At 35.8% G+C, this 21,703-nt stretch overlaps 2 long non-coding RNA genes across 2 annotated transcripts; both read left to right on the top strand.

Moving 5' to 3' along the window:
* The first annotated feature begins 10,073 nt into the window (after positions 1–10,073).
* LOC134758456 (uncharacterized) lies at positions 10,074–12,835 on the top strand. The gene is made up of 3 exons (XR_010133660.1): positions 10,074–10,165; positions 10,481–10,597; positions 12,621–12,835. It is a non-coding gene; the product is annotated as an uncharacterized lncRNA (long non-coding RNA).
* A 1,139-nt stretch (positions 12,836–13,974) lies between these two features.
* Positions 13,975–14,527, top strand: LOC134758454 (uncharacterized). Its single transcript, XR_010133659.1, has 2 exons — positions 13,975–14,079; positions 14,187–14,527. It is a non-coding gene; the product is annotated as an uncharacterized lncRNA (long non-coding RNA).
* Positions 14,528–21,703: the final 7,176 nt, after the last annotated feature.

Below are 21,703 nucleotides of genomic sequence, written 5' to 3'. Positions count from 1 at the left end.
CTTGCACATAAGTGTGTATATACATATGTATATAATTTATCCTCATAATGAAACCTTTTGAGAATTATCATGAATTTGCACATGACAGTGAAGCATACAGATATTACATAGCCAGTAAGAGACATTATTTATAAATTAATTGAGATGCTTTATCTCTAAAGTTTTCATTTAGATTTAGCAGTTCTAAAGTCCACAAAAATATTTTATAATATTATGCACTAACAACTACTAAGTGGAATGGAGCACTGCCATTTCTTCCTAATTGAGAACGGTGCAATAGAATAAATTTAATCAATCTCCAAAGAAATGTGCATGATAAAATCTAGTTCTTCCGCTCACATTTAAATTTTCTAATATTTTTATTACGACTTTTATAACTCAGTCTAACTATAGACTAATTGTTTTAATTACTGTAACTTCAAGTTATATGAATTACTTGGCTATAATTAAGCAATATGACATGACAAGCAGTGCCTTTCAGGATGATTGTAGGATATTATGGTTTCATAATAAACTCCAATGATGTTCTATCTTAATTATACACATTAATAGATTCTGTACACATTTAATTATCTGCTACATTTATATTCCCATAACTTTAAGCGGTTCTGCTTTAGTATAACCAGTGTTCAAACAAATTCACTAATGGGGCATGATAGCCAAGTTATCACTGTACTTTAGGAAGAAAACCACCCATTGATATATGCAATATTTTATAGTTATAGGGGTACAAAATTAAGTGATTAAATCTTATAGCTACATCAAAACATATATTTGTGTAAATTTAAAAGATAAATTCTGTTCTACTTCAGAAATATGGCAGATATTGATGTAGAATTATGAATAAAATAATCATATATAAATAATGAAATGTGCTTTTTTGGAGAATTACCTATTTATATGAATAGTAAAACCAGGATTTAAAGCATTTATTAAATAGTAGAGATTCACCCTAAAATTTTTCACTATAGTAAATTTTCTAAATTTTTTGACTCTCTTTTTCATTGGCATAAATTCTCCCTAGAGATAAATTTCCTCCAAAACATCTCTAGAAACTTATATCAAGCTATCAGATCTCTCTGTTTGGAGAAGTGTTAAAAGATATCCTTGGTCTCACTAAATTTTTACAAGGTTTTTTGTTCCCTCTCCTTTTCTAAATATTTATCAGTACCATCAAACTTACTTGGTAATAATTTGAAAATATTCAACCTTGTTTTCTTTCCAATTTTACTGCAATGTCATTAATTCAAAAAAGAATTTAAATGTTTGCAATAGTGTTCTTAATAGTGGTCCCTTTCTCATAACCTTAACATTTACGTTACCCTAAAAACTTTGTTATAACTCAAGTTTGTGCTCTCTTCTGTCTCATTCCCCTTTCCTTTCTTCCACAAATACTAACAATATATATGTATATGTTTATTCATACAAACTATATATATACAAGTCTGTGTGTGTGTGTGTGTGTGTAGGTTAGTTAGAATTCTATTATGGGAAAAGCTTTCCTACTCCTATTTATCTATTTATATAAGTGTGGATTTTCAGTTTTTTTCCACAGAGCTCATACTAATTTTTAGGGCCACCAGAAATATATGAGTTTGTGGTTCCCCACAAACTTGTCAATAAAAAGTGTTGTCATTCCATTAATTATTCATCAATTTTTATATGTGATATATGATAGCTCAGTGTTATAATTTGCATTTCTCTAATTATGAGGGAGGTTTAATTTTTAATTCTTTTTTTTTATTATACTTTAAGTTTTAGGGTACATGTGCACATTGTGCAGGTTAGTTACATACGTATACATGTGCCATGCTGGTGCACTGCACCCACTAACTCGTCATCTAGCATTAGGTATATCTCCCAATGCTATCCCTCCCCCCTCCCCCCACCCCACAACAGTCCCCAGAGTGTGATGTTCCCCTTCCTGTGTCCATGTGATCTCATTGTTCAATTCCCACCTATGAGTGAGAATATGCGGTGTTTGGTTTTTTGTTCTTGCAATAGTTTACTGAGTATGATGGTTTCCAATTGCATCCATGTCCCTACAAAGGACATGAACTCATCATTTTTTATGGCTGCATAGTATTCCATGGTGTATATGTGCCACATTTTCTTAATCCAGTCTATCATTGTTGGACATTTGGGTTGGTTCCAAGTCTTTGCTATTATGAATAATGCCGCAATAAACATACGTGTGCATGTGTCTTTATAGCAGCATGATTTATAGTCCTTTGGGTATATACCCAGTAATGGGATGGCTGGGTCAAATGGTATTTCTAGTTCTAGATCCCTGAGGAATCGCCACACTGACTTCCACAATGGTTGAACTAGTTTACAGTCCCACCAACAGTGTAAAAGTGTTCCTATTTCTCCACATCCTCTCCAGCATCTGTTGTTTCCTGACTTTTTAATGATTGCCATTCTAACTGGTGTGAGATGTTATCTCATAGTGGTTTTGATTTGCATTTCTCTGATGGCCAGTGATGATGAGCATTTTTTCATGTGTTTTTTGGCTGCATAAATGTCTTCTTTTGAGAAGTGTCTGTTCATGTCCTTCGCCCACTTTTTGATGGGGTTGTTTGTTTTTTTCTTGTAAATTTGTTTGAGTTCATTGTAGATTCTGGATATTAGCCCTTTGTCAGATGAGTAGGTTGCGAAAATTTTCTCCCATGTTGTAGGTTGCCTGTTCACTCTGATGGTAGTTTCTTTTGCTGTGCAGAAGCTCTTTAGTTTAATTAGATTCCATTTGTCAATTTTGGCTTTGTTGCCATTGCTTTTGGTGTTTTGGACATGAAGTCCTTGCCCACGCCTATGTCCTGAATGGTAATGCCTAGGTTTTCTTCTAGCGTTTTTATGGTTTTAGGTCTAACGTTTAAATCTTTAATCCATCTTGAATTGATTTTTGTATAAGGTGTAAGGAAGGGATCCAGTTTCAGCTTTCTACATATGGCTAGCCAGTTTTCCCAGCACCATTTATTAAATAGGGAATCCTTTCCCCATTGCTTGTTTTTCTCAGGTTTGTCAAAGATTAGATAGTTGTAGGTATACGGCGTTATTTCTGAGGGCTCTGTTCTGTTCCATTGATCTATATCTCTGTTTTGGTACCAGTACCATGCTGTTTTGGTTACAGTAGCCTTGTAGTATAGTTTGAAGTCAGGTAGTGTGATGCCTCCAGCTTTGTTCTTTTGGCTTAGGATTGACTTGGCGATGCGGGCTCTTTTTTGGTTCCATATGAACTTTAAAGTAGTTTTTTCCAATTCTGTGAAGAAAGTCATTGGTAGCTTGATGGGGATGGCATTGAATCTGTAAATGACCTTGGGCAGTATGGCCATTTTCACGATATTGATTCTTCCTACCCATGAGCATGGAATGTTCTTCCATTTGTTTGTATCCTCTTTTATTTCCTTGAGCAGTGGTTTGTAGTTCTCCTTGAAGAGGTCCTTCACATCCCTTGTAAGTTGGATTCCTAGGTATTTTATTCTCTTTGAAGCAATTGTGAATGGGAGTTCACTCATGATTTGGCTCTCTGTTTGTCTGTTGTTGGTGTGTAAGAATGCTTGTGATTTTTGTACATTGATTTTGTATCCTGAGACTTTGCTGAAGTTGCTTATCAGCTTAAGGAGATTTTGGGCTGAGATAATGGGGTTTTCTAGATAAACAATCATGTCGTCTGTGAACAGGGACAATTTGACTTCCCCTTTTCCTAATTGAATACCCTTTATTTCCTTCTCCTGCCTGCTTGCCCTGGCCAGAACTTCCAACACTATGTTGCATAGGAGTGGTGAGAGAGGGCATCCCTGTCTTGTGCCAGTTTTCAAAGGGAATGCTTCCAGTTTTTGCCCATTCAGTATGATATTGGCTGTGGGTTTGTCATAGATAGCTCTTATTATTTTGAAATACATCCCATCAATACCTAATTTATTGAGAGTTTTTAGTATGAAGGGTTGTTGAATTTTGTCAAAGGCTTTTTCTGCATCTATTGAGATGATCATGTGGTTTTTGTCTTTGGCTCTGTTTATATGCTGGATTACATTTATTGATTTGCGTATATTGAACCAGCCTTGCATCCCAGGGATGAAGCCCACTTGATCATGGTGGATAAGCTTTTTGATGTGCTGCTGGATTTGGTTTGCCAGTATTTTATTGAGGATTTTTGCATCAATGTTCATCAAGGATATTGGTCTAACATTCTCTTTTTTTGTTGTGTCTCTGCCCGGCTTTGGTATCAGAATGATGCTGGCCTCATAAAATGAGTTAGGGAGGATTCCCTCTTTCTCTATTGATTGGAATAGTTTCAGAAGGAATGGTACCAGTTCCTCCTCGTACCTCTGGTAGAATTCAGCTGTGAATCCGTCTGGTCCTGGACTCTTTTTGGTTGGTAAACTATTAATTATTTCCACAATTTCAGCTCCTGTTATTGGTCTATTCAGAGATTCAACTTCTTCCTGGTTTAGTCTTGGGAGAGTGTATGTGCCGAGGAATTCATCCATTTCTTCTAGATTTTCTAGTTTATTTGCGTAGAGTTGCTTGTAGTATTCTCTGATGGTAGTTTGTATTTCTGTGGGATCGGTGGTGATATCCCCTTTATCATTTTTTATTGTGTCTATTTGATTCTTCTCTCTTTTTTTCTTTATTAGTCTTGCTAGCGGTCTATCAATTTTGTTGATCCTTTCAAAAAACCAGCTCCTGGATTCATTGATTTTTTGAAGGGTTTTTTGTGTCTCTATTTCCTTCAGTTCTGCTCTGATTTTAGTTATTTCTTGCCTTCTGCTAGCTTTTGAATGTGTTTGCTCTTGCTTTTCTAGTTCTTTTAATTGTGATGTTAGGGTGTCAATTTTGGATCTTTCCTGCTTTCTCTTGTGGGCATTTAGTGCTATAAATTTCCCTCTACACACTGCTTTGAATGTGTCCCAGAGATTCTGGTATGTTGTGTCTTTGTTCTCGTTGGTTTCAAAGAACATCTTTATTTCTGCCTTCATTTCGTTATGTACCCAGTAGTCATTCAGGAGCAGGTTGTTCAGTTTCCATGTAGTTGAGTGGCTTTGAGTGAGATTTTTAATCCTGAGTTCTAGTTTGATTGCACTGTGGTCTGAGAGATAGTTTGTTATAATTTCTGTTCTTTTACATTTGCTGAGGAGAGCTTTACTTCCAACTATGTGGTCAATTTTGGAATAGGTGTGGTGTGGTGCTGAAAAAAATGTATATTCTGTTGATTTGGGGTGGAGAGTTCTGTAGATGTCTATTAGGTCTGCTTGGTGCAGAGCTGAGTTCAATTCCTGGGTATCCTTGTTGACTTTCTGTTTCGTTGATCTGTCTAATGTTGACAGTGGCATGTTAAAGTCTCCCATTATTAATGTGTGGGAGTCTAAGTCTCTTTGTAGGTCACTCAGGACTTGCTTTATGAATCTGGGTGCTCCTGTATTGGGTGTATATATATTTAGGATAGTTAGCTCCTCTTGTTGAATTGATCCCTTTACCATTATGTAATGGCCTTCTTTGTCTCTTTTGATCTTTGTTGGTTTAAAGTCTGTTTTATCAGAGACTAGGATTGCAACCCCTGCCTTTTTTTGTTTTCCATTTGCTTGGTAGATCTTCCTCCATCCTTTTATTTTGAGCCTATGTGTGTCTCTGCACATGAGATGGGTTTCCTGAATACAGCACACTGATGGGTCTTGACTCTTTATCCAATTTGCCAGCCTGTGTCTTTTAATTGGAGCATTTAGTCCATTTACAATTAAAGTTAATATTGTTATGTGTGAATTTGATCCTGTCATTATGATGTTAGCTGGTGATTTTGCTCATTAGTTGATGCAGTTTCTTCCTAGTCTCGATGGTCTTTACATTTTGGCATGATTTTGCAGCGGCAGGTACCGGTTGTTCCTTTCCATGTTTAGTGCTTCCTTCAGGAGCTCTTTTAGGGCAGGCCTGGTGGTGACAAAATCTCTCAGCATTTGCTTGTCTGTAAGGTATTTTATTTCTCCTTCACTTATGAAGCTTAGTTTGGCTGGATATGAAATTCTGGGTTGAAAATTCTTTTCTTTAAGAATGTTGAATATTGGCCCCCACTCTCTTCTGGCTTGTAGGGTTTCTGCCGAGAGATCCGCTGTTAGTCTGATGGGCTTCCCCTTGAGGGTAACCCGGCCTTTCTCTCTGGCTGCCCTTAACATTTTTTCCTTCATTTCAACTTTGGTGAATCTGACAATTATGTGTCTTGGAGTTGCTCTTCTCGAGGAGTATCTTTGTGGCGTTCTCTGTATTTCCTGAATCTGAACGTTGGCCTGCCTTGCTAGATTGGGGAAGTTCTCCTGGATAATATCCTGCAGAGTGTTTTCCAACTTGGTTCCATTCTCCCCATCACTTTCAGGTACACCAATCAGACGTAGATTTGGTCTTTTCATATAGTCCCATATTTCTTGGAGGCTTTGCTCGTTTCTTTTTATTCTTTTTTCTCTAAACTTCCCTTCTCGCTTCCTTTCATTCATTTCATCTTCCATTGCTGATACCCTTTCTTCCAGTTGATCGCATCGGCTCCTGAGGCTTCTGCATTCTTCATGTAGTTCTCAAGCCTTGGTTTTCAGCTCCATCAGCTCCTTTAAGCACTTCTCTGTATTGGTTATTCTAGTTATACATTCTTCTAAATTTTTTTCAAAGTTTTCAACTTCTTTGCCTTTGGTTTGAATGTCCTCCCGTAGCTCAGAGTAATTTGATCATCTGAAGCCTTCTTCTCTCAGCTCGTCAAAATCATTCTCCATCCAGCTTTGTTCCGTTGCTGGTGAGGAACTGCGTTCCTTTGGAGGAGCAGAGGTGCTCTGCGTTTTATAGTTTCCAGTTTTTCTGTTCTGTTTTTTCCCCATCTTTGTGGTTTTATCTTTTGGTCTTTGATGATGGTGATGTACAGATGGGTTTTCCGTGTGGATGTCCTTTCTGTTTGTTAGTTTTCCTTCTAACAGACAGGACCCTCAGCTGCAGGTCTGTTGGAATACCCTGCCGTGTGAGGTGTCAGTGTGCCCCTGCTGGGGGGTGCCTCCCAGTTAGGCTGCTTGGGGGTCAGGGGTCAGGGACCCACTTGGGGAGGCGGTCTGCCCATTCTCAGATCTCCAGCTGCGTGCTGGGAGAACCACTTCTCTCTTCAAAGCTGTCAGACAGGGACATTTAAGTCTGCAGAGGTTACTGCTGTCTTTTTGTTTGTCTGTGCCCTGCCCCCAGAGGTGGAGTCTACAGAGGCAGGCAGGCCTCCTTGAGCTGTGGTGGGCTCCACCCAGTTGGAGCTTCCTGGCTGCTTTGTTTACCTAAGCAAGCCTGGGCAATGGCGGGCGCCCCTCCCCCAGCCTCACTGCCGCCTTGCAGTTTGATCTCAGACTGCTGTGCTAGCAATCAGCGAGATTCCGTGGGTGTAGGACCCTCCAAGCCAGGTGTGGGATATAGTCTCGTGGTGCGCCGTTTTTTAAGCCGGTCTGAAAAGCGCAATATTCGGGTGGGAGTGACCCGATTTTCCAGGTGCGTCCGTCACCCCTTTCTTTGACTCGGAAAGGGAACTCCCTGACCCCTTGCGCTTCCCAGGTGAGGCAATGCCTCGCCCTGCTTCGGCTCGCGCACGGTGCACGCACCCACTGGCCTGCGCCCACTGTCTGGCACTCCCTAGTGAGATGAACCCGGTACCTCAGATGGAAATGCAGAAATCACCCGTCTTCTGCGTCGCTCACGCTGGGAGCTGTAGACGGGAGCTGTTCCTATTCGGCCATCTTGGCTCCTCCCCTAATTTTTAATTCTTAAAAACCTTTTTGTATGTTCTATAAAATGTGTTTTATGTCTATTTCTAGTCTTTCTATTATTTTCTAAAGTATGTCTATTCAGACAGTAGTATAAAATATTTTACTCATAAAGTTTATAGTATATTTTGTCTGAAAGGATTATATCCCTTCATGAGTTTTTTTCCCATTGTTTTCTTTTCTCGCGTGTTTGCTTTTATTTATATAAACTTATATCCACAGAAAATACATTGTTGCTACAGTTATTTGGATAGTGCAACATTTATAAATTAAGCAGAGCTAAAATCTTTATGGTGCTTTTGATTCTATCTAAAAACAAGAAAAAATTATTTACATTTGTACAATTTTAATTTTGTATCTTTCAAAAGTTTAAATTTTGTCTATGTTCATAGAGTTTTTGAACATTTGTTAATTATATTTCTAAATATTTTATCTTTGTTATTGTTATTGTAAATTGGGTTCTCTGCCATTATATCCTTTGACTGGTTATTAATTTTGTATATGAAAGATATGGATTTCTGTATGTTAATTTTATACTCTATTTTACTATATTCTTACATTCCTTGAGATAGTTTTATCATTTATTTGTTTTTCAGGTTTACTGTTATATTGTACGAAAACAGAGATAGTTTTACTTCTTTTCCAGTTATTATTCTTCTGGTAGATTTGTTTAATTGCACTGTTTAATATTTTCATTACAATATTGATTAGTAGTGGGGATTGTTCCTAATCTTAGTGGAAATGTCTCTATTGTTTCTGTATTACATAAGATGCAGGATTATATTTTCTTTCTTTTTCACTCTGTAGTCAACTAATGCTTTATATAATACTAATTAAAAATAGAATTTTGATTTATTCAGTTAATAAATATATTTTCTTCTACTTCATTAATTTCTGCTTTCAGCTTTAGTATTTCCTCTTATATTTTCTTTTGGTGTGTTTTGTTGTTTCTGCACTTTTGGTTTCAGAAATCATTTCAATTATTTTTATTCTTTAATTTTAAAAATACAAGTATATGGGGCTAGCATTTTTATGTAATCACTGCTTTAAATGTATCTCATAGATGATGATATACGTATTTTTACTAGTGTTGTTTTTAGGAATTTAATTTTTTAATTTAAAATGTAAATTTTTACATTTTTATATTTCTCTTTTCAAACAAGTTTTGTTTAACAGACTGTTAGTCCTTTTTATAAGGTTAATAATTTCTAGCCTATAGCATTGCGAGAAAAAATGTTGAAAATATTTCCACATTTTGGAATTCATTCATGTTTTCACTATTGTCTAATAAACTATCAATTTTGTAACTGTTCCATATACACTTGAGAAGAAGGTGTATTTTTCTATTGTCTAATAAACTATCAATTTTGTAACTGTTTCATATATACTTAAGAAGGTGTATTTTTCATAACCAGTGTGTAATGTTCAATGTATGTCCATATGCTTTGTGTTATTAATGGTGTTTATCTCTTCTATGTTTTCTTTTTGTCCATTTGAAATGATGTGTATTGAAAGTTGCATGTTAAAGACTCTTATTATCATGCTTCTATGTCTTTTCAAATCTATTTAGACATTTTGCTTATAAAGTAGATATTTTGTTGTTTAGTACAAACATATTTATGTGTTATTTTTTATTTTAGATTGTGTTTTCTTGCATTAAAAGTGTACCTCCTTCTTGTGCTGATGGGTATAAATATGGTAGGCAAAATTCTTAGATGGCTGCCAAGAGTCTAATTCCCTGTTGTATTTGCCCTACACAAATACTTTCCCCTTGAGTATGGGCAGGACCTTTGAATATTATGGGCTATCACTCATAAAATTAGATTATGCTTTATGGAGAAACAGATATTGAAGATATAATTAACGTCTCTAATCTAATTGAGTTTGAGCTAATCAAAAGGAAGATTATCCCAGTTAGAACTGATCTAATCAGGTAAGCCTTTAAAAAAGACAGGAAGCAGAAGCAACCTGCCCTGTTTTGGAGAGAATCTGGTGACAGGAAACAGTGAGTAAGAATGTCTCCCAGTTGATAATCAACAAAATAGGGACCTCAGTTTTATGATTACAAGAAACTGAATTATGTTTAACAACAACAACAAAAAAACTTGCAGAAGGTTCTTAAGGAGATTGCAGCCTCAGCCAACACCATTATTTAAGCTGTGTGAGAAATGAAACAGAGAATTCCAACCTACGCAACTGTGAGGTAATAAAGGTATCTTGTTTTTTAACTGTGATAAAATATCTACATCAAGCTTACCGTTTTAACCATTTTGAAGTGTACAGCTCAGTAGAATTAAACACATTCACACTGCTGCAAATCAACACTACCATCTCCAGAACTGAAACTGTGTGTCCATTAAACAAGAATTCCTCAACATGTCTCCACTCAACAGCTGGTAACTACTCTTCTACTTTCTGTCTATGATTTTAACTCTTATATGTATCTCGTATAAGTGGAACCATGTAAAATTTGTATCTTTATGTCTGGCTTATTTCACTTACCATAATGTCTTCAAGATTCATCCACGTTGTAACATATATCTTTTTAAGGATGATTAGTATTCCATCGTCTATGTATCACATTTTGTCTATTTATTGATCTTTAAATAAATATTTGAATTGGTTCCTCCTTTTGGCTACTATGAATAGTACTCCAATGAACATTGGTGTACAAGTGCCTGTTTGTGTCCCTGCATTTGACTCTTTTGTAGGTACATACCTCAAACAGGAATCACTGGACCATAGAGTATTTTGATGTTTAATTTTTTGAAAAATCACCATATGGTTTCCACAGTAGCTGCACCATTTTACATTCCCACCAGCAATGTGTGAGTATTCCAATTTCCCAAGAGTGATTATTTTCTGTTGGTTGTTTTTAATTTTGTTTTTTGTTTTGGGATAATAGCCATATTAATAAGTATAAAGTGGTATCGCATTGTGAATTTTAGTTGCATTTCCTCATGAAGACTGATGTTGAGCATCTTTTCTGTGCTTATTGACCATTTGTTATATTCTTTGAAGACGTGTCTATTCAATGCCTTTGCCAAATTTTTAAAATTGGTTTGTTTCTTATTGTCGAGTTGGGGTCTTTATATGTTCTCATATAACCAGATATATAATCTCTTTATATAATCTCTAACCAGATATAAAATTTGCAAGTATGCTTCTCTATTCCACAGGTTGACTTTTTATTCTCTTAATTATGTCTTTTGCTGCACAAAAGTTTTAAATTTTGATATAATCCCATTTATCTATTTTTTCTTTTGTTACTTATGCCTTTAGTGTCATATTTAAGAAATAATTGCCAAATCCAGTGTGAAGAAGCTATTCCTCTGTGCTTTTTTTCTAAGAGTCTTATGTAAAAACATAAGGTCATAATTTAGGTCATAACTCCATTTTTAGTTAATTTTAATATGATGTAAAGTAAGGACCCAACTTCCCAACACCATTTGTTGAAAAGATTTTTGTTTCCTACTTAATGGTCTTGGCATCACTGTCAAAAATTATTTGGCTATATACATGAAGTTATATTACTGGGCTTTCTATTCTATTCCATTGATCTATATATTCCTGTCTTTATGCCAGCACCACATTGTTTTGATTACTCTAGCTTTGTACTACCTTTTGAAATCAGGAAATACGAGTCTTCCAACTTTGTTCTTTTTCAAATTATTTTGACATCTGGGGTGGTCCCTTTAGGTTTTCTATGAACTTTATAATCAGTTTTTACTATTTCTGCAGAAAAAGAAAAGTCATTGGGATTTGGGTGGGATTTGCATTGACTCTTTAGATCACTTTAGGTAGTATAAACATCTTAACAACATTTAGTCTTCCAGCCCATAAACATGGGATGTGTTTTCATTAATTTAAATCTTTATTTCAATAATATATTGTAGTTTTTACTGTGCAAGGCTTTCACCTCCTTGATTAAGTTAATTCCTAACTGTGTATTCTTTTTGATGTTATTGTAAATCGAATTGTTTTCATAATATACTGTTCAGATTGTTAGTGTATAGAAATGCACTGGATATTTGTGTGTTGACTTTGTATACTAATTTGCTGAATTTGTGTATTATATCTAACAGGTTTTCTTTTGGAGATGTTTAAGATTTTACTCATATAAGACCTTACCATTTATGAACAGAGATTATTTTACATCTCCTTTTTCAATCTGGACTCTTCCTTCCTTCCTTCCCTCCCTCCTTCCTTTTTTTTTTTTTTTCAAGGTTTCACTCTGTCACCCAGACTGGAATGTAGTGGCGTGATCATGGCTCACTGTAACTTCAGTCTCCCAGGCTCAAATGATCCTCCTGCTTCAGCCTTCCAAGTACCTGGGACTACAGGCATGCACCACCCACACCTGGCTAATATTTTTTTATGATTTTTAAAATTTTTGTAGAGACAGGGCCTGACAATGTTGCCCAGGCTGATCTCGACCTCCTGGATTCAAGCGATCCTCCTGCCTAGGCCTCCCAAAGTGATGAAATTACAAGTGTGAGCCATCAAGCCCAGCCCATTTTTATTCTTTATTCTTGCCTAATTGCTCTGGCTAGGACTTCCAGTATTATGTTGAATAGAAGTGGTAAAAGTAGGCATCCTTACCTTTATCTTGACCTTAGAGGAAAATATTTCAGTCTTTCACTGTTGAATATAATGTTCATTGATTTTTCCTATAGGGCCAATATCTATTGTTTTCATCTACCAAATTTATCATAAGTTGTAGCAATATTGTTTATGGTAATACATAGCAATAAAAAACTAACATAATAATGAAGAAATTTCTAATTCTATTTAAATAAAGTAAAACACAATTATATGTTTTCTCTATCTGTCTCTCTATCTCCTTTTAAGGAAAAGAAGCAAAAGAAAATTTGAAAGGGGTGATGTTCCAACATATCAAGTTCATGAAGGGACATAATTATGCTGTTATGTGAAAGAATCAACTCTGTGTGCTCAGCAGACCATCCAGACACATCCTAAGCATTGTGTCTCCGAAGTAGATCAGTTTAGCTGTGACATCCTATAGCAGTATCTCTATTATCTGGCCTGTTCTATTCATCAGCATCTCAACCAAAAAGGTAGGAAAAGTTAGAAGCTCACTCCTGGAAACAGTCTGGGTTTGTCTATCAAGACAGCTATTTATAATGCTTTCCTACCTTTGCTATCTTCCAAAGAGTTTAGTCTGAGGATAAGACAGAGTAACAGCATAAAGTGTATGTGCAGAAACATGCCCACACATATGCACATACACACAAATACACAAACATATACATCAATCTTACTGTGAAAATATAAAATGTGTTATAAATGCATAGTCATATTTTAGAATGGAGCTTATTCTCACCTCTCCCTCTCTCTCTCTCACTCAGTTAATATTTCAACTGCTTCCTATTCATTTATCAGAAGATTTACATCATATTATTGATCTGTTTCAGACCCTCTCTTTAGCAGAATTTTGTGAGGATTGGGGATTATTTTTTCTTGTCTGCAATAAATCTATATGTTCTTTAAAAAGGACAGTCATTTGACCGAAAGTATGTGGAATGGAGGAAAGATGTGTGAAAATTTTAGGAAAAATATAAATACATTTTAAGATGTATTAACTAAATCCTGCACTTTATTTCTTGTGTAATTTATTACAACTATCTTATAAATTTATAGACTCTAATGTCTGAAGTCAAACCTCTTGTCTCTAACCATATCACCCTAAGAACAATGACTCTGTAGCCAGACTACTTGGGCTCAGATCCTGAGTACAGTATGTACTTGTTTCATAACTTTGGATGAGTTTCTTAACCTGTCTGCTAATAGTATCTAGGTCTTAGCATATTGTGAGAAATAAATCAATATATGTAGTGGTACTTAGAACAAGGTCTAATATCTACCAAGTAGTTGACATCTAGAAAGCATATCACATGTGTATTTCAACTGTGCATTTTGAACTAGGGAAATAATCATAAAGTAGGTTTTAGGAACCACAGGTTCCACTGAAATAAGAATCTGAGCAAAAATTACATTGATAATCTTACTCCACAAGCCTCTATTTTGACTACCAGTAAAACAAAATGGCATATTATGTCTCCAGGATTTCATATTATTTCAGAACCAGTGCCCCAGTGATTCCTGAAAAAGCATGCTTATTTGTCTACCTTCAATGCACAGACACCCTGGTAAATGTTACAGTTCCTTTTGGAGAATGCAGGGAGAAAGACAGAAGATATACATGTTTGACTGTGTGGGCAAGGTCCTTCCTCAAAGAGACAAGCTTCCCCTTCATTCAAAGGGCTGTGGATCTGTGACTGCCTTGAGGGTGAGAATTTTGATTCAAGTCAAACTTCTTTTTACTATGTTTAGAACTTTTCTACTTACACAAATCAAAGAGGATTTTAATAGACTACCACTGCATTTCAATTCTAGAGAACCATGACCATTGAGCTAATGCAAGAGATCTCTGCAGATCAAAGCATTTGGGACACTCCAGCTCTGCAACCTATTGCAGTAACCACGATGGCAGCTGGCCCTGACACTCTGGGATCCCATCAGCTTGATTGCCTTCAAGGTGCCCACTTAAAAGGCAGCATTTCTAACTGTCATTGCAGCGAATATCTACACTGAATTCTTCACAGATTCTGGGCATCTCCTCCCCAAATTTATTTTCTTACAGCTTTGGAGATGGGAATTTTCTGGGGTCCTTTTGGGGACACATAATTAGAGGTAAACTGTATGTCATATGTGATAAATCCACCCTACTCTTCCAATCTTCCTAAGCCATTTGATGCATTTCTCCATACCAAGAAAATTCAAGCATCCTAACTTCATTTAGTGAGAGTAATCCTTTAATGAAACAAGCAAGCAAGCAAGCAATCAGAGTCACTCTTAGATACTTAACATTTCAAATTCAATTTAGAATCTGTGGTCTAGAATATTCATACCAACAAATTTAAGAAAAATCTTAACATTATATTCCTTCCAATCTGATCCAACATTCATGAGGATCTATTTCTCACATATTCTTCAGGTTTCTGACAATACTAATTGGCAAAATTTTAAGAATTTTGGTATGGTTTTCACCTTCACATAGGCCACATTTTTATAACCTCACCCTCTGGGATTAGAGTCTGATTGTAGGTCTAGAACCAATGAGAGGTTAAGGGTTATGTTTTAAAGATCAGCAGTCCCCTGTAATTCAAATACTTCAGAAGAGGCTGTTACACATTCCTTAGGCAGAAGAAGACTAACTTTTTCAAACAAGGGAGAAAGGATGTTTCTAATGATAAAAGAAGCACAGAAAAATTTAGGATTAAATTCCCCAGCTTCATTAGAATTTGTTTCATATAATCCCATCCATATTTTCAGAGTATAACTCCTTATGAATATCCTAACTTTAATATGAAAGATCTTGTGAAGTTGTAAATTTAATTGCTTTTTAATTTAGCTACTAACAGAGTTAGAGTTTTGGTTAGGTTTTCAGAAATCTCAGTCCTTTGGCTACAGAATACAAAAGTTTATTTTAAGGAAGACTTAGAAGTGTTCTCATTTCTTGTATTTGACTGGAAAATTAAAACTTTGAACTCATTATTTACTTTTCCCAAGTCCTCAAGCACAGTCAGAAGTAATTAACCAAACCCCATTACCCTCCTTATTTTTATAAAGTAATCTGTGGCAGAAAGTATTTTGTCACCAAAAACCTTTCCTTTTATAAACATTTGATTACAGGTGTCTACAGGTTATTATAAGTAACAATTTTGCCGTGGATTAACGGTGTCGATATTACCATTCTCCATGTGATCATTAATGTCTTGAAATATAATTAGATCAAATATCAATTCCAGATAGCCCAGAGCCATTACAGAGAACACTTCCAAAAAGTTTTTTTCCCCCTGGAACTTTTTCTAATATGAATTTCTCTATAATTTGCAGTTCAGTCAGAGAAGTAGAACCACTGAGTTATATAATAAAGGGCTAATTATAGGGAATCCACCATATGCAATTGTGAGTACTATAGAAAGTTGTTGACTGTGATAAGAGAATGAAGTTACTATAGATCAGGAAGGCCACTAGTCAAGATAAAACGCCAGCCATAAGGCATCGGGGAGCGCAGAGCATTGTAAACCCCACCTCTGTCTCTCACCACATGCCAGCTTGGTGATACAGTGATGTGGAAAAGAAGCTGATACTTTTCATCTGGACCATGGTTTGGGAAACTTAAGAAAGAGATCCTGTGGGATCTGTAATCTCTCCAACCCTGGCTGCTGCCCTACACCATACCTGTGTGATAGAAGATCAGTGACAATTTGTGTGAGATACAGTAATGCTTTCCCCTACACTGACTTTCAGAGAGTGGTGGCTGCTGCTACACTTTTGCCTTGCAAATCTCACACAAATCTCTCCTGAGGCCAAAACTAACCTGCAAAAGTAATAACAGGAATTGTAGTTCCAATAGTTAATTTTGTACAAAGCTATCAGATAGATAAATGTCATGATTTTAAGCTACAAAATTCAATAACTCTGGGAACATTTTGGAAATCAGTCTTATTCTAGCCTCATTATTCCATTTTGACTCATTATTTCAGCCCTCAGACCTTCAATTTGTAGAGAGTTACACTGCATCACATTTTGACCTGTTGCTTAACACTATTAAAAATTTATACTTTATAGGCCAGGTGCGGTGGCTCACGCCTGTAATCCCAGCACTTTGGGAGGCTGAGGCGGGTGGATTATGAGGTCAGGAGATCGAGACCATCCTGGCTAACACGGTGAAACCCCGTCTCTATTAAAAATACAAAAAAAAATGTTAGCTGGGCGTGGTGGAGGGCGCCTGTGATCCCAGGTACTCGGGAGGCTGAGACAGGAGAATGACATGAACCTGGGAGGCGGAGCTTGCAGTGAGCCAAGATCGCGCCACTGCACTCCAGCCTGGGTGACAGAGCAAGACTCCGTCTCAACAAAAAAAAAAAAAAAAAAATTATACTTTATAAGTGGGTTTAGTTTCCATTAAGTGTGATATTATTTCTCTAAGTCAGGTTCCATGGTTTCTATGTTCAATATCATGTTTGTTTGCACATAATATAGCCCAAATGCATGGAAATTATTAAAAAAAAAAGACTAAAACTCCAAATATTAACCATATAATTTACTGACAATTTCATTCAAACCAATTAAGTTCCAAGATTAGGGCTTCTTATCCCTGGTTCTTTGTGACTCAGATTCACAATAACTAATGACCCATAGCACAAGGCATTTGACTAAATATATATGTGTGTGTGTGTAGATATATATATATTTTTGTTTGTTTGTTTGTTTGTTTTTGAGATGGAATCTTGCTCTGTCACTCAGGCTGGAGTGCAATGGTGTGATCTTGGCTCACTGTAACCTCCGCCCTGTAGGTTCAAGCAATTCTCCACCTCAGCCCCCCTAGGAGCTGAGATTACAAGCCTGTGCTACCACACCCAGATAATTTTTGTACTTTTAGTAGAAATGGGTTTTCACCATGTTGGCCAGGCTGGTCTTGAACTCCTGACCTCAAGTGATCCACCCGCCTTGGCTTCCCAAAGTGCTGGGATTACAGGCATGAGTCAACGTGCCTGGCCTTGACTAAATATTTTTAATAATCTTGCAAAGTCCGAAAAACTTATCATTGGGAAAAGTTCTTGAATTATAAAACACTTATTACCTAGTGCCAGAGTGTATTAGACATAAAAATACATATTTAAATAGCTGCTCTGGTGATTTAATTTCTATATACATTTCTTGCTTTTTAATGTAGCAGGAGACATTCTCTGCCTTTCATGCCATCCAACATGGAAGCTGTCTATTAAAGGATGTCATACTATTATTCCAGTTGTTAGCAATGGTTTCTGCCACTACTACATATGCAGTATTCTGAATTAGTTTATTTCATGCAAAATCCATGTGTTAATCAGGGTTCTCCAGAGGGACAGAAATCACAGGACAGATGTATATATGAAGGGGAGTTTATTAGGAGAATTGTCTCACACGATCACAAGATGAAGACCCACAATAGGGAGGCTGCAGGCAGAGGAGCCAGGAAACCAGTCCAAGTCCCCAAACCTCAAAAGTAGGAAAGCCGATAGCTCAGCCTTCAATCTGTGGCCAAAGGCCTGACAGCCCCTGGCAAATCACTGGTGTAAGTCCAAGAGTCCACAAGCTGAAAAACATGGAGTCTGATGTTTGAGGGTAGAAAGCATCCAGCATGGGAGAAAGACGGAGGCCAGAAGACTTAGCCAATCTAGTCCTTCCATGTTCTTCTGCCTGCTTTTATCCTAGCTGCACTGGCAGCTAATTAGATTGTGCCCACCCAGAGTGAGGGTGGGTCTACCTCTCCCAGCCCAGTGACTCAAATATTAATCTCTTTTGGCAACATCCTCACAGACACACCCAAGAATGATACTTTACATCCTTCAATCCAATCAAGTTGACACTCAATATTAACCATCAAAAACCGTAATGTTTCTGACTCTAAAATCTTAATTAATTTTTTATAAAACATATACTACCAGCCATTTAACAAACCTGCTATGCTAGTTTAATGGATTGACACATGTGTGTATTTAACTTGCATACCACATGATTCAATCCATGTGATGATTGAATAGGTATTACTGAAGAATTAACAAATAGACTAAAGTAAAACATCTACTGAGAAAAGTTATTGATCCCAGAGTATTATTCCAGAAATGTGTTTGGAAAAATAAACCAGAATCTTTACATAAATTTCAATAAGGATCTATTCCATAATTGATTGATCATCAATATCTTTCCAGAATAGAAGCAAATCTAAAAGATATTTTATCATTCATTTTCAGTTATTTTTAATAACATTTTAAAATTTTTCTCAGTAAGCCTTTTTCTCATCTTATTTCTGTGAAAATCTATTTTTTAATGGTCTTTTTCCTTTGGTTGTGTTCACTTTCACTCACTCTTCTTTTTGCTTAATTCGTTTGTATTTTCAATTATAGATACCCATTAAGCATAATTCTTCCTCTGTATTATTATTTAACTCTTCGTGGAGATAAACATTTCCTTCTTTGTTCTTGACTGTAATGCATACATTCCTGTGATAGGCTCTACAGTAATTTATTCCTCTTATTTCTTTATATGTCTGTCACCTTCTACAACCCTGGTAGCACTTCAGGAGTAGAGACTACGTTTTACTTTAAATCCTCAATGTCAAGCACAGTATCAGTATAAGCAGGCAGTTAGTGTGCATTTGACTAAAAGATAAATGAGTAGATGACTGTAATAAAATAAAAGTGCCCTAGGAATTAGAAATTGCTTTTCGCAATGTAGGAGCGGTATCTTCGAAGACATATTTAGGAATCCATGAAGCACAAATAGAGTAATATTTGTACAACTATTAGGAATAAGCTGCAAGAATGAAGGTTCTGTAGGATTATAGTCATTAGTGGCATGTCATTGTTGTATTTATTCATACACTTTGCAAATGTGAGACAGAGGAATAGCAATCAGTGTGGTTAAGCAGCACATGTTTGCAGGGTTAATTTAATACCTATCTCTTGCAGCTCTTCTCTCTGCTCACTGAAAATGAGAAATCTTCATTAGGAATTAAGGAAAAAATATATAAAAGGTTAAGAATCACTGCTCTGTGGTTTAATAGAAACCATAAGTTAAAATATAAATAAAATATATATGAGACCAATTTAAAAACACATTGCCCATGGTTCATTGTCTGGCTGCTGCTCCGGACACTGATGAATGTTTACATCAAAGTATGGAACAATTGATGTTTGCACACATATTACTATCTAGTTTCATCAGGCTTCAGGTATTTAATGTGATAAAATGTATGAATTATGATTTCTCCCAGTGACTTTCTAGAACAGCCATAATTACAAAGGCTCAGGCCATTTTTTTTCTCTTTTAATGTATGACTACCTGGAGAAATAATTTAAAAAAGGACTTAATTTCTTTCTTCATTTAACAGTATTGCAAGTACACTTTGGGCCCCAAAGCTGGCTATTGTAGCAAACAATTTTTTTAGCTTAATTCTTTATTTAATTTCTATTGTCTTTCTATTGGATTCTTACATATCATTTGAAAGATTGAGGGGCTCTTATTTTGCTTGTACACCTTAGAGGTGAATCAAGTCAACCTAAAATGTATCCATTTTTTTGTTAACTTAGAAGCATATCTAAACCTAAAACTACTTGGGAAAGGAAAGAATGCCTTTAAGAACACTCTTTGCTGTCATCATGCAAAGGAAGTATTAAATTCTGGTATTCTGGTTTTAAATAGATACATACATATGTATGTGTGTATGTGTGTGTAATATTTATATAAACACATACATACACACATATAAGTGTGTGTGCATATATATATGTGTATATATATATGCACACACACATAAATATGACTTATGTGATTTAAAATTTAAGTCTCTTCCAAGGACAGGAGGTATTATTTCAAATATTTTGAGTGAGGCAGACATTAGAAAAACTTTTTTTTTTTAAAGTAGAAAATGAAATATGTATTTTCTGGCTCAGTCATTCTGAATACTTTCAGACTTGATGTATCTTATTGTGTGTTACTTGATTTTTGAGCCATTTCAGTCCTAAAGAACATGTGATTTAATAATGGCTCCCATATCAGTGCTTCAAATTGGTTCCATATAAATACCTCTAATATGAAGTCTTCTTGGTACAAAGCCCATCTAGACAGAGGTTAAGGTAAATTTGTTTTAAGGAAAATCTGGTATACAGAGAATGTGTTACATTGAAGTTATTATACATTTTTAATTAAAAATAATTTCCAAATTTTATGATATCCCTAGGGTGCTATAAAACTGGGATTTGTAATCACCAAGAAAGACCATTTACCATATGGTTTCACATAGTATTATGGCTTTTGTAAGTAACAGTTTTGCCTTTAGGTATATGTTTGTCAAATATGCTGAAAGGACATTATATGCTTTTTCAAGTTTAAATAAAGGAAAAATATGTTAATTCCACATTTTTATATATCTATATCTTTCTTGTAATCTCAGGTCCTCATTAATGGAATGCCCTTGGGGGCACTTAAGTGCAACTAAGCATCAGTTGTAAATGCATTATGACTTTATTTTCTTCCCAGAAATAGAGTCTCGATCTATTTCCATTCTTATAAATTATAAACCTCCACTGCCTGTTGCTGAGGCTTTAACTGCACAGAGGCAGAGTTCTCGGCTTGTCAGGCATTAATAATGGCTCTGCCTGTCTGCCCTTCAGCTGAGACGTTAAACTGAGGTCTTATCCACTTACCTCTAGTGGCTGCTCAAGTGGAGTTAAAGATCGCACCATGCTTTTCAGAAAGAGGATGGGGCAACCTCAGAGCCTTGACCTTCATTTTCAAAACATGTAATACACAAGGATGGGAGTAAGTTATTACTTTATATCTGAAGGTGTTAACTTGATTTTAATGGTCTATGGAATCCTCAGAATCAAAACAATGATTTTAGAATTTCACTTTAGGATATTTTGAAATTATGAAACATACTGTAATTTTATTTTGTAAAGTTGTAAAGAGAATAGTCATATCTGTAATATGATGATAAATAACTTTTCTATTATAGCTAAATTTAAATTGTCCACATAACATGTCTTTCAAGAATCCATTACCTAAGTAACATAGATTTGGGGAGGTAGCATAGTAGCTCTCATTGATTTGAGACCAGGTCTACATTTCATGTACCAGGTTGCACCAGGAGCTTTAGAAGCAGGTAGAATGGTCTGAGATAGGTGGGAACGTTCTCTTGTTGCATCAAGTAATTTTTATTAGTTGCATAATACCTGAAGCAAATATTCTAATTTAACCTTTGCTCCAGTACATAATATTGTCCAGTATAAAAACAACTGGAATAGATAAATTGCATTTAAGAGTTAAAGTGATCATGTGGTATTTGAGATCTCACTTAT

This window comes from Gorilla gorilla, chromosome 1 (genome assembly GCF_029281585.2).
Source record: "Gorilla gorilla gorilla isolate KB3781 chromosome 1, NHGRI_mGorGor1-v2.1_pri, whole genome shotgun sequence".
In the NCBI taxonomy this organism is placed as follows: Eukaryota; Metazoa; Chordata; class Mammalia; order Primates; family Hominidae; genus Gorilla; species Gorilla gorilla.
The sequence above is the reverse complement of the archived record's forward strand: the minus strand, read 5'-3'. Positions and strand labels throughout refer to the sequence as shown.